This window comes from Sycon ciliatum, chromosome 8 (genome assembly GCF_964019385.1).
Source record: "Sycon ciliatum chromosome 8, ocSycCili1.1, whole genome shotgun sequence".
Taxonomy (NCBI): Eukaryota; Metazoa; Porifera; class Calcarea; order Leucosolenida; family Sycettidae; genus Sycon; species Sycon ciliatum.
The window spans coordinates 33,168,305-33,182,299 of record NC_088650.1 but is presented as its reverse complement, the minus strand read 5'-3'; the positions used below and the strand labels follow the sequence as shown (position 1 = coordinate 33,182,299).

The 13,995-nt window shown below is 45.6% G+C and overlaps 1 pseudogene; it reads left to right on the top strand.

Annotated features, from left to right (window-relative positions):
• The window catches only part of LOC135823703 (GATA zinc finger domain-containing protein 10-like), a 44,402-nt pseudogene continuing 30,407 nt past the window's right edge, over positions 1–13,995 (top strand).

Here is a 13,995-nt window from a genome sequence, read left to right as displayed (position 1 = left end):
ATGGCTTTGAGAAACGCTCGTATCGCGACGTTCAATGTTCGTGGACTGTGTTCGAACTCAAAACAGCAACAACTCGCTCGTGATTTACAAACGTATCGCGTCGACTTCTGTGGACTTCAGGAGCTGAGAGCAAAGGACCCGTTCGACAGAAGCATTAGTAAAACTCACAGGCTAGTGAGCTTTGGCCTGACAGACGACAGCCATGGCGGAATTGGCTTCGCTGTTTCAAAAAAATTCGAACCGTGCATTTCAAAAATCAAAAAACTGTCGGATCGAGTGGGCTATGTTGACCTAGTGGGAGAACGAAATGAAAAAGAAAAGAAGAGTCTTGTAATAAAGGTCCAATTTAAGAAGAGCAGTACTAGACTAAATGGCTGAGCAGATGTTACTCCATTGTTTTCTGTCGCGGGCATAGGTGCCGAGATCACGAAGGCAGCTGGGCTTAAAAATGCAGATAGGTGTGAGGCGGACGTCTCGCTGGAGACTTGTGGTAAGGCAAGAGCGGGGTGCACCTATTCGAAAGGGCTGACTGGTAGCATATGTACAGAAAGCAGTGAGAGCAACATTTGCAGGGATGTCACTTGGCTGGCGTAATAATATGTCCTAATAGCTTCCACCTGTCCCGCTTGGCCATTTCAGATACAGAGCACTGGCCAGTAACAGCATATAAATCTGCATTTGAGATGACATCTGGGTAGGTAATTCCAAGGGTACACCGCAGCTGTTTCCTATGAAACACATCTAGGCGCTTTTCTTGTGCACGGGGCTATCCTTCACTGAAAAAAGAGCACTTTTTGCCTGTTTTCACTGAAAAAAGAGCACTTTTTCAGCATATTTTGAGGGACGCGAAAAGCACTAAGTGCGAATTAAAAGAGCACCTTTGGGAAAGGGCTAGTGTGTGTGCGCGCGCACGCACGCGCACACGCAAGTGTGTGTGTGTGTGTGTGCGCGCACGGGAGTGTGTGTGCGCGCGCGACCGCGTGTGTGTGTGTGTTGATGCGTTTGTTCTAGTTGTCCAGGTCTGTGTCGGTGTGTGTTTGTAGTAGTTAGTGTAATGGTTGTATAGCAATACTCATCACATTCTCTCTTTCTCCACAGGGACGATCGACTCCACTTCTCTGGGCAGTCACCAATAACCAGATCAACTTTGTCAAGGTGATGCTGTCACATGACAGTGACGGTGTCACCTTGGATACCACACTGCGTGACGATGCAAGTATTTGATTGTGTGTTGTTGTGAAGTGAACAGTTTCTACTCGTCCTTCTCACCTGTCCTGCCTCTCTCTCTCTCTCGCTCACACCCACACCCACACGTACACACATACACACCTACTACTGCTACAAGTACCACAGCTCTCTTCTCCTCTCACCTCTTGTCAGAAATGTGTACCAGTTAATTACTGTTTTACGATACCGTACTCGATGACATCAGATCATGCGTACAATATCGCCACGTGGTCATACTCACTCTGTGGTTCGATTTTTGAAGAATTTCGAAATCAGTGTGTGAAGGAGTTGTTGTTGTTTATTTATTTTACATCGCAAGGCAAACGGTCAGTTCTGCCCAATATTATGGAAGCGATGACAAAGAAGAGTCAGAAATGAAGAGAAAAATAAATGAAAATAAAAATACGAAAATGGAAGTAGCAATGAGGGGAGGCAGGGTCAAGACGAGCAGAAAAAATGGATCTCAAATTTACAAGTCGGGTCATCGTAGCATGATTCTATCGAGCCTCATCAGCAGGTTACGAAAGCCATTACAAACTTACATTTAACCGAAGTAAAACACGCGTAGCATGCGTTTGAATTCACGGACAGATACTATGCTGGCTAGAAGCGGTCGGCATGCGCCAGAAGCACTGTGGGCCAGGGGGAGGGGAAGGTTGCGTCCCAATTGACCTCGAGTGGTCATGCCTGTCGGCGGCAATACAATTCGGGACGACAACAGCTCATTGACGATTCCAGAACGGATTCTAAATGTCAGGAGTTGGAGCTTGCATTCTCCTCGTTCCAGCACTGGGCAGACACCCAGCCTGGTGTACAGGGGAAGAGTGTGGGCCAATGGGTGCTCATCGGCCACGCAACGGATGCAACGTTTATCCAGTTTGGCTACTGTGTTCCGCTGCTCAGCGGACAGTCCTGGGAGAAACGCATTCGACGCATATAGAATATCCGGTACGCCAAGGGCAGAGTAATACAGCATCGCCTGCCTCACTGTTAGGCAGTGCCGGAGTAGACTGTTTGATGGTGCTTGTTGGAACGAGTGAGGAGTGAAAGGTTGTTGTCATTGTAACGAGTACACAGAAGACATGCAGTTGACATGCAGTTGTTCCTGACGTGGAGCAGGCGTTGTGGACGTCTTCCTCTCGTCGTGGATATTTTCGTTCGAGTAGAAATCTGGAGAGAATGAAATTGAAGACACCACTGCAGCTGTACTTATGGTTGATAAATATGGTGGTAAAGACACACCTGGCAATATGGCGGTAAACACACGCCTGCCCACACACGCTCTCTAGGCTGCAAAGTTCTGGCACAGAGCTCTCAAGAAGAAAATTGCCTGATGAGTCCAGCGGGGACGAAACGTCCGTCGCAATCGAGCTATGTCGTTGCTGTGTCATCATCTATGTGCCATGCGCTACTTGATGTACCAGCCTGCTATGCCAGATACCGCCAGCCATGCATCGACCAGGCGCCAGGCGCGAACTGATGGTGGTGGTGGTGAGAAGGAGAGCTCTGTGCCAGAACTTTGCAGCCTGGAGTAGAAATCTGTAAAAAATATTCAAATTTCTCGAGGCATGAACTGGAGTTTTTCCTGTGAATGCATGGAGTAGCAATGTTGCTGAGGAAGGAGAGACTTATTCTGTACATGTAAGTCGTCTTGTGGATAGGCTGATTTCGTTTTGTTGTAGATTATGTCCTTGCCACGCTGTCAACATGGTCAAGAAGCGGCAACTTAAAAAGATGGCGTCGGTTCGAGATGGCATGGTAACCGCGCACGTGCCGTGGTCCGTGACTTGCTCGTGTATGCACGCAAATGCAAGTCACAAACTCACAAAGATCGTCTTTGCATTTGGAGAAAATATCTTCGACTCTCTTTGGAGGTTGGCGAGGTTTGCCTAATCTTTACTTGATTGCGATGCCGGTATGTCCTCTCAATAATTAGAACAAAGAGAGCTGATGATCGCTTCTTTGCTGAGCAGAAGTAACAATCAACTCTCCTCATGTCCTCAGTGCCAAAGGCAGACGACTGCAATTCCACAACGCTCATCACGATGATGGAAACAATAATCGTGTACTAGTACACACTTGGACCATTTGGTCATCCCTGTTCTAGCCGCTAGTCCATCCAGCAAGCAGATATTGACTATTACGATAAGGACAACTGCGTGAACGAGGGCTCGCCCAGCAAATTCAATTCAAGACGTGACTACAGTCAAGAATTAGGGTCTTTACTCGAGAACTTCACAAATACAGGTCTAGGCACCCCACAAAACTGATAGATGGCACGAACGAAAGACAAATAGGCTATACAAAGTGTCCCAAGTGATTGAAACAGCAGATCTACCAAATAAGGCAGCTACATGTGCCTAAACAACGATTCTCATACATATACAGTAGAGAGTAGTATCAGGCAGAATGAAAGCCTTGGAAGTGCACAAATACAGCCACGACCGCCACAAAAATTGGACGACCGCCACAAAAAAATTCTCATTGCTCTACCTCCTTGAAGGGTGAAAGTTACCAGTTATCCTATAGCGATGTCAGTTTATGCCTGTTGGAACCCCCCACAGCCCGCACGAAATACCTTTCAAATAATTCCAGGATGCAATTGCAGCTCCAGACAGGAGGAAGAAGAACACCGTGAAAAATAACGGTAACGATGCCCAAACTCTCGGGAAACGGCTGAAGTCTTCCTGAAGATGTTAACATTGAATAGCCATCGATTACCAGCGTGGTTTGGTGACTTTAGAACTGTTTTGAGACTTAGAACGAAGCGATATCTCAAATTTGATGGAATTGTTACCTGTCAAATGCGTGGGAGAGCAGGCCAGCTGACTGGTTATGCATGAACATGCATGAGCATGCATTGGTTTTTCATGGTTCACGTGCAGAAAACTAAGTTGCCGCGATCTAAGTGCAGCTAACAGCCGTGAATTGCCCATCGTTGTGTTTCGATTTTGTAAAAAATAATTCGAATTTTCACGATTTTTTTTCTTTTGTTCCCGTGGCGTGTTGTTGTGTACTCAGCAAGGGAGAACAGCGTTGGACCTAGCCAGGATACAGAAGTATTTCGGATGTTTGCAGTTGCTGCTGGAGCACGAGAGTGCGAAGGTATGTTGAATAGACTTGACTGTGAGTGACTGAATTATTATTTAGATGTACTGTGTGTATACAGTATTCATGACAGCGTGTCGTTCATTTGATTGGTTGAACTATGCAGTGATTAGGTGTCACGTGAGTCACGTGAGGTGCACCTACCACCACCATGTCGACATGTCCTGTACAGCTATCCATGAGATGTGGGGCACCATCACACCCCTCATGTTGCCGGTCACATTGTGAATACATGTATGTACACGTGTTGATCCTGAACATGTATTCCACCTGATTCTGCACTGCACATGCTGTACTGTTTCAGTGGCGTAGCTCGGGCAATATTTGTTTGGATACTGGATATCTTTGGCCAACCAAGTTCAGATTTACTTGAGGTCCTTGATACAGATAATGCATGTGTATTCCACTAGAGGCTAGGTGAAATATCTGGCAGTTGCACTATGCAATACAGAAGTGTGTAATTGATATCAAACGTTAGTACACTGTTTCAATTTATACAATCATATAATTATAAGTACAGCCTCTGTGCTACGCGTACGAGTCCACAATGGACGAAACAGTTCCGCCCGCAGGTTGAGTAAATAACAGGTTATGTATTCAGCATTTGCGACAAATACACGATACTGGTTCAGAGTGGTGTGAGTCGTGGTGTTCACCCGATATTTGGGAGAATGATGCTCCGTGGACCGTGGTTTAGTTGCCAGCGACTGGAAAACAGCTGACCTAGTTGATGGCCAAACTTGTTGCTCTCCCCTCCAAACTTTGTGCATGTGAAACAAAGCTCAAAGGTCTCCCTTGAACTTAGCGTAAACTGGCAATTTCAGCAACGAGCCCTGCGCACCAGCCACTGTCCATGCATTTCTCCCTGTTTCCGGATTCTCAAACGTTCACAAATTGCTGGCATCGTCAACTAGCTTCGGAAGAAGAGTACCGGCTTCGGGTCGCACTGCACGCGTATGATCAGCTGCAGGTTCCGGAGAATACAATCTACAAGACAACCGGGACCATCCTCGTGTGACGACAACTCCCCCAACGTTCCAGACTCCTATTCAGAGTCGGAGATTCTCAGAGAGGCCACACTCTTGGGCTGCCGTGAAGCGAATTCGCCGCCAGGGTCAACGGAATCGGGCACCGATACAGCGACAGCACTCGAAGAGTTGTCCGAACAACCGCTATCACGGCGCTTGGAAGAAGTCGCTGAAAACAAATCTCCAATTTTCGTTTCATGAAAGCGCTTCACACATGTACATGTACCTGCCACACTGACAGAACTTGGAAATAATTGCATGTACCTGCCACACTGACAGAACTTGGAAATAATTGCATGTACCTGCCACACTGACAGAACTTGGAAATAATTGCATGTACCTGCCACACTGACAGAACTTGGAAATATTGCATGTACCTGCCACACTGACAGAACTTGGAAATAATTGCATGTACCTGCCACACTGACAGAACTTGGAAATAATTGCATGTATGTACCTGCCACACTGACAGAACTTGGAAATAATTGCATGTACCTGCCACACTGACAGAACTTGGAAATAATTGCATGTACCTGCCACACTGACAGAACTTGGAAATAATTGCATGTACCTGCCACACTGACAGAACTTGGAAATAATTGCATGTACCTGCCACACTGACAGAACTTGGAAATAATTGCATGTACCTGCCACACTGACAGAACTTGGAAATAATTGCATGTACCTGCCACACTGACAGAACTTGGAAATAATTGCATGTACGAGGTGATTCGTCATTATTTAACACGAAAGTAAAAAAGCCTTCCGTAGGGTTCGAGGTGTGAATCTTTCCATTTCATCCTCTAAAAATGTAATACTGATGTCCTTGGATTGCAATGTTGGGATTCTCATTCACATAATCCTTGGTGTTGGGAAGCAGGTGGCAGTTGAAAAATGGCAATTTTTCCGCATATTATTTGTTGTGGTCATTTCTTAACATCGTGGTAAAATAGGCCTTAGCAGCACAATTTCAAGTCAGTTTTCAATAGAAGGAGACCCTACGTCTTCAGGATGGTCCAGCAAGACTGGATCAAGATCATGTTCATCCAAATACAAGCCATTCAAGCTTACATAGCAATAGGTGTATCACCCTGATTTCATGTGTAATTGTGATCAACATCTGTTAGCAAATTCAGTGATTGCCAATGTTTGGCCATTACTAGGGCCAACACACCGACATTCCTCCTTCCCAGGCGTCGTTTCCAGTATGTAGCTATCATATGCTTCCTATTCAGCTAAATATGTTGTCACTCGAGGTTGAAACCAGCGGCTATGACTCTCTTATACTCTATTTTACCGTAAACATCGCGCACATGCAGACTGAAAGCTCTTGCAATGTCACTTCCTGAAGGAATATCAGTCTCAATTTTGGAGGCGAACTTGACAGAACATTGGCAATGGCAATGGCAAAAAGAAATTTGACGTGACTTTTTGCAGGTGCTTGCAATGAGATATTTTACCGATTTGTTAAGAAATGACTCAATGTTAAAAAATTACGAATCACCTCGTACCTGCCACACTGACAGAACTTGGAAATAATTGCATGTACCTGCCACACTGACAGAACTTGGAAATAATTGCATGTACCTGCCACACTGACAGAACTTGGAAATAATTGCATGTACCTGCCACACTGACAGAACTTGGAAATAATTGCATGTACCTGCCACACTGACAGAACTTGGAAATAATTGCATGTACCTGCCACACTGACAGAACTTGGAAATAATTGCATGTACCTGCCACACTGACAGAACTTGGAAATAATTGCATGTACCTGCCACACTGACAGAACTTGGAAATAATTGCATGTACCTGCCACACTGACAGAACTTGGAAATAATTGCATGTACCTGCCACACTGACAGAACTTGGAAATAATTGCATGTACCTGCCACACTGACAGAACTTGGAAATAATTGCATGTACCTGCCACACTGACAGAACTTGGAAATAATTGCATGTACCTGCCACACTGACAGAACTTGGAAATAATTGCATGTACCTGCCACACTGACAGAACTTGGAAATAATTGCATGTACCTGCCACACTGACAGAACTTGGAAATAATTGCATGTACCTGCCACACTGACAGAACTTGGAAATAATTGCATGTACCTGCCACACTGACAGAACTTGGAAATAATTGCATGTACCTGCCACACTGACAGAACTTGGAAATAATTGCATGTACCTGCCACACTGACAGAACTTGGAAATAATTGCATGTACCTGCCACACTGACAGAACTTGGAAATAATTGCATGTACCTGCCACACTGACAGAACTTGGAAATAATTGCATGTACCTGCCACACTGACAGAACTTGGAAATAATTGCATGTACCTGCCACACTGACAGAACCTGGAAATAATTGCATGTACCTGCCACACTGACAGAACTTGGAAATAATTGCATGTACCTGCCACACTGACAGAACTTGGAAATAATTGCATGTACCTGCCACACTGACAGGGTTTGGAAATAATTGCATGTACCTGCCACACTGACAGAACTTGGAAATAATTGCATGTACCTGCCACACTGACAGAACTTGGAAATAATTGCATGTACCTGCCACACTGACAGAACTTGGAAATAATTGCATGTACCTGCCACACTGACAGAACTTGGAAATAATTGCATGTACCTGCCACACTGACAGAACTTGGAAATAATTGCATGTACCTGCCACACTGACAGAACTTGGAAATAATTGCATGTACCTGCCACACTGACAGAACTTGGAAATAATTGCATGTACCTGCCACACTGACAGAACTTGGAAATAATTGCATGTACCTGCCACACTGACAGAACTTGGAAATAATTGCATGTACCTGCCAACTGACAGAACTTGGAAATAATTGCATGTACCTGCCACACTGACAGAACTTGGAAATAATTGCATGTACCTGCCACACTGACAGAACTTGGAAATAATTGCATGTACCTGCCACACTGACAGAACTTGGAAATAATTGCATGTACCCGCCACACTGACAGAACTTGGAAATAATTGCATGTACCTGCCACACTGGCAGAACTTGGAAATAATTGCATGTACCTGCCACACTGACAGAACTTGGAAATAATTGCATGTACATGTACCTGCCACACTGACAGAACTTGGAAATAATTGCTGGCGAAGAATAAAGAGAAAGTAGAAACAAATTAAAAGCTTTCGAAACAAAAAGACGTTGAATTTCCGACTTCGGCTCTGGTTTTTCTAGTGCAAAAAGTCGGTGTGAATCCGCACTGCACCGGTGTTGGGCAGCACTGTTGCAGTGTGGTTCACACAGCGAATGCAAACAGCGGTTCAAAGAAGTACAAGCCTGTACACAGTCAACTGTTACTTCACGTATAATGACACTCGGCGGGGCATCAGAAGAGTGTCCTTATTCGCGAAGTGTCCTTATATCCGAAGTCTTAATATTTTGTATTACAATAAGATGGGACTTTGCTCTGGGCATGGAAATTTTGTCGTTATTCGCGAATTGTCGTTACATCCGCAGTCGTTATTAGCGAAGTTCACTGTACATAGACCAGATGTCCTACTGAGTCATGTAGATCCTGTGAACTCTTCTTCAGTCAACAGTAGAATCCAGGCATGAAGTCAGTCACTGTACTGCCTGTAGACTTGTGCATGAACTGGTAGTGGTACAGTGCATTTCCACATGTGCTGGCCAAGCACGTATGGATACCTGACTGCAAAGTATCCACTAGGGCTCAAACGGTCACGGTTTTACCCCCAACGGTGAACTGCTAAGCTAACGGTCGGTTTAACGGTTATAACCTATAAGCCACGGCAATCCTGCGGACTCTTTTTTAACCGTATATTTGGATACTTATTCAAAAAATGTACCCTATTCAGTACAACGCACACATGTATATTCTCTTGCATGCTCATTCATACATACTCTCACACGAAGAGACCAGATATGACCGAGTTGACAGCCCAGAAATTGCGTACGCGTGCGACAGCCTGCGAAAGTGCATACTTTGCAACGACCTGATACTTGAAAAATTGACTGAAAAGTTACTGCGTAACCGTTATCTTTATTGGTTAACCGTTAATTCTTCGTAACCGGTCTGCAACCGGTTAATCGGACTAACCGTTTGAGCCCTAGTATCCACTCTGGTTACTCGCCTGTATTTAGTAATACTGTGCAACGCAGAAACTATGAGTCTGTGGGCGCGTGAGTGGCTTGCATGGGTTTCATTGAAATGCGCTATCGGCTTGATAACAAGCTATTAATAATATTGAACTCAAATTTTTCATAGCTCAACTGTATATCCACGTATCTTTACAAACGACAAAAACGATGGCTCTCTGGAAAGATATCAAGGTCAGGCAGACAACTGTGAAGAGGAAATGCAGCGAAAATTGTCTTCCTCGCGAGGTCGCCTGAGCGCTGTCCGTTTTCTGCATTTTCGTAGCGGCTGCACGTTCTCACGCACGTGATCGATCGCAGCGCAGTCAACTTTCAACGCTTAAAATTCGGACAAAGTTGACCTGAAAGCCACTGAAAATCTCGATGTTTTGATACCCAATACGCATGGGTTGCCACGAAAGAAATAGAGAAACCCGCGATGCGCATACGTCATGTTTTCAACTCGCGGCAATTGTTTGTCCGAGCACGCGCACTTCAGGCTTCGCCCTGGCGACGTCTATCCTCACCGTCAGACACAAACCGATGTGATAAGTGGATAGCCAAGGTCTTCCTGGAGACGTAGAGTGGTCGTTTGTTACTCTCCTGTGTGTAGAAGTGGAGATACGAAAATATTTGTACACACATACTCATTCTGGGAGACTAAAGTCGCCCGTGGCACTGAGAGGGTTAACAGGGAGAGAAATTTGAAGAGAGTAGTTGGGTGGACACACCCATTCCCACAGCACTGCAAACCGAACCGATTTCTTTTACGTACAACGTTTCGTCACAATTGCCATCGTCAGGTACAAAAAAGTGTTGGTTTCAAGACGACGAAACAGAGACTCGCGATGACGGTCTAGTGCCCATCGCATGTTTTGCGCATGCATTGTATGGACGAATAACTCCCCCATGGAACAGAGCAGATGTGAGAGTTGCGCACTCTTGTTTATGTACACTTGATGAGATGTCTATCACTATTACACACTCGTGAAGATGTTTTTGTTGTCACTAGTGACACATGTTGACCGTGAACATGTTTTTCACCAGATACTGCACTACACACACTGGTGTTTATAGGCCATTCACAAGACGTCCAAACTCACTTTTATCGTACCGTTTCCAAGGATATTTACTCGGATACGAAAAACTTGGACACACGCGTGCAACTGATTTTTTATCTTGGCCGATGTCCTTTTGCTCAAAAAATTTAACATTTCCCGGTATTTTCAGGAGGTCATTATGGATACATTGATGGTTGTAAAGTTTGCCCAGCACCGTGTGAACTGGATCACGGTTTGCCAGTGTTATCTTGGTCACACACGTGCAAGTGTTTACATGTCGTGTGAATGGCCTATTAATGCCCCTGGTTGTGTTTTCTCATGTACAATGCTTGCACTTGTGGTTATCACTAGTATTTCTTGACTTCACTTTAGCAGCAGTCCAAATACATTTCAACTTCAGAGAGTAAGCCACTTCCCTGTTCCGTTGACAAGCTCGGCATTCGCGGGTGTAATGCACTTTCGCATCAGCTTGCAGTAGATCGTCAGGTATTGAGCCAGAGGTAGGTGTCGTTGTAGAAAGAATATAATTACTTCGAAGTATGTTGTAGCTGACATACCTGTTGTTTCTCTTCACCATGCTGGTCACCATTGTACAGTGGTAGTTCTTAGAAAATTTTAGTTCTGGACCCAGTGAGCGCCGCCAGCGCTGTTTCCATCAAGTTTGCAGTGAATGCGTCCGTGAGGAATCCAGCGTCTGGTTGTCTCTACCCGTGACTCCAACCGCCTATCGCAACGGATAGCCGCCTCGAGTCTTGGATACTGTAAAACGACAAACTTTCGCGGTGGCCAAATTTAGCGTTTTAGAAAACTGGACCAGTTAGCGCCAATTAATTTTAGCGATTTTTACCTTCCACTGAAAATCTTCAAGAATTTTACTTTACGAAGACTCAAGAGTGCTGGGACGCAGAGTGCATGAAGAATGCCAGAAGAGAAGAAATAACTATAATAGTTCGCGGGATTCGCGTTGGCATCGCTTGAATGTTCAGAAACACACAAACTAGCCTTCGCATCCGCAGGCCACCACTATGCCTATGCCTTGTACACCTTAGTGGCAAATGCAGACCTCACAAGTGAGTCAGGGGAGAGTAGGTGAGTCTCTCAACCAATCGGGCGTGTAACAGCCCATAACCCTGTAAACTGCATCCTTGTTACCCTCACTCCGAGCTGTGTGTACCCAGTTGACCGTGGGTGTCGGCGCAGTTCACCACGCATAAAAAGTCTTTACACAAGTAAAAAGTCTTTACACGCTCCCTGCTACCAGCACGGGTCTCGAACTCGGGACCTCATGATTCGCAGGCAGGCCTGCAAACCAATCAGCCATATGCGTTGGTGAAGAAATCACTACTGGGCATGGGAGGTCAGGAAACAAAATATTACAGGTGTGGGTCGACTAATAGTGGTATTAAAAGTATCTCAAACACACCAGGGTATTAGGAAATTAGAGGCCACATGCCAGGTACTGCTCTTTTCTCTCCGAAACTCAACACTTGCAGGCCAGATATGAAAGAAAGAAAAATCATCAGTCACACCACCGGGACTCGAACCAGGGACCTTGCTATTCGCGAGCAATGCTCTAACCAGCTGAGCTACAGTATGACTCTTATCCACAGTGATGGTAAATCTATCCTTCTTCGATCAATTCATATCTGGCTTGCATCATGCTGGCAACTCACACCAGTCAAGAGGGCCCTCGGATTCGCTTGATATCATGGGGAGCGCATCAAACTATGTCCACTGCGAGCAAATACAAATTGCAATATCAAATTTGGACTTCACGGAGAATTTCAAAGTTTTTAGGAAATTAGAGGCCACATGCCACGTACTGCTTTCTTCGATGCAAATTCTCCGTGAAGTCCAAATTTGATATTGCAATTCAAGCAAAAATTCGAAACGTATCACGGGAAATTCCGTCACTCACAACAGGGACTCAGCAGGCGGCTGACCCTTTGGCCAAAGCTACGGCATTAAACGCCCAGTTTGCCTCTGTGACTCGGCCAGATGACCCGTTGCTCTCTATTCCCCCTATTCTCACCCCCTCGGATCCCTCAGCTTGTTTCACGTCCGTCATCACCACAATTGCCACTGTCCGGCGTCATCTGAAGAAGCTTCCGACGTGCAAGGCATCTGGTCCTGACGGCATCCCCAACCGGGTCCTCAAGGCCCTGGCACCATCCATAGCATTCCCTTTGTGCCATATTTTCAACATGTCGTTTACCACGCCGGGCATATTCCCTTCCGCATGGAAAACAGCGAAAGTCATACCTGTATTCAAGAAAGGTTCCCGCCACGAACCTGCAAACTACCGCCCTATCTCTCTTCTTCCCTGCGTGTCCAAAGTATGAGAACGCATCTTTTATGACCACTTATACAGACATGTTTCGCCGTTTCTGAGTCCCGCACAATCTGGGTGTCGTAAAGGCGACTCCACCTCCCTTCAACTGACCCGCATCGTGCAGCAGGTGTGCCAGCATAGGGATAACAGAGCGCTTGCTGGCATTTGCTTCTTTGACTTGGCCAAGGCTTTTGATACCGTCTGGCATCGAGGGCTTTTGGCAAAGCTCGAGCATGCATTCAGGGTACGCAAACAACCACTCTCCTGGCTGAAATCCTATCTCGCTGGGCGTTATCAGTACGTAACTGTGCTTGGCACATCCTCGGCTGCAGAGCCAGTATTGTCAGGCGTTCCTCAAGGATCAATTCTTGGTCCCCTACTATTTATAATGTACGTAAACGACTTACCCGCAGTCTTCCCTGGAACGTCTCTGTTTTCTGACGACACGACCCTTCTCACCTCATCAGCTTCCCTCACTGGCCTGAAAAACAACTTGCGTGCTGGCATTCAGGAAGTTCTTTCCTGGATGTCGTCCTGGAGGTTGTCCCCAAATCTATCAAAAACAAAGATCATGCTCTTCCCGCCCCAACCCTCATCCATGCCAACTTTCCAAATCCAATTGACATAGTGTCTTCTCGCAAACACCTTGGCATTGTGATTGACTCTGCACTCTCTTGGGTACCCCACATCGAATAGATCTGTAAAAAATCAAGTAAATCCTTAGGAATTCTCTCCCCCCACTGCTTCTACCCCCCACTTTCTTGCAAGCTTCTTTTTCATTTAGCCTACCTTCGCCCAATATTTGATTATGTCGATACGTCTTGGGTTGGATTATCCTCTTCCGCTTCTGCAAAGCTTGAAATACACCACAAGAAAATCCTTAAAATTCTCCTCCGTCAACCCCGCATGCTCTCATCATCCGCCCTTAATAAAATCGGTCACACAACCCCGTTATCACATGGACGCAGTGCACACCTGGCTTCTCTTGTCCATTCTATTAAGCTTGAGTTGTGCCCAACTCATCTCATGTGTTTTAATTGGTTCTCTTCTCTAAGAACTAGAAACTCGCTCTTATTCCCTAAGT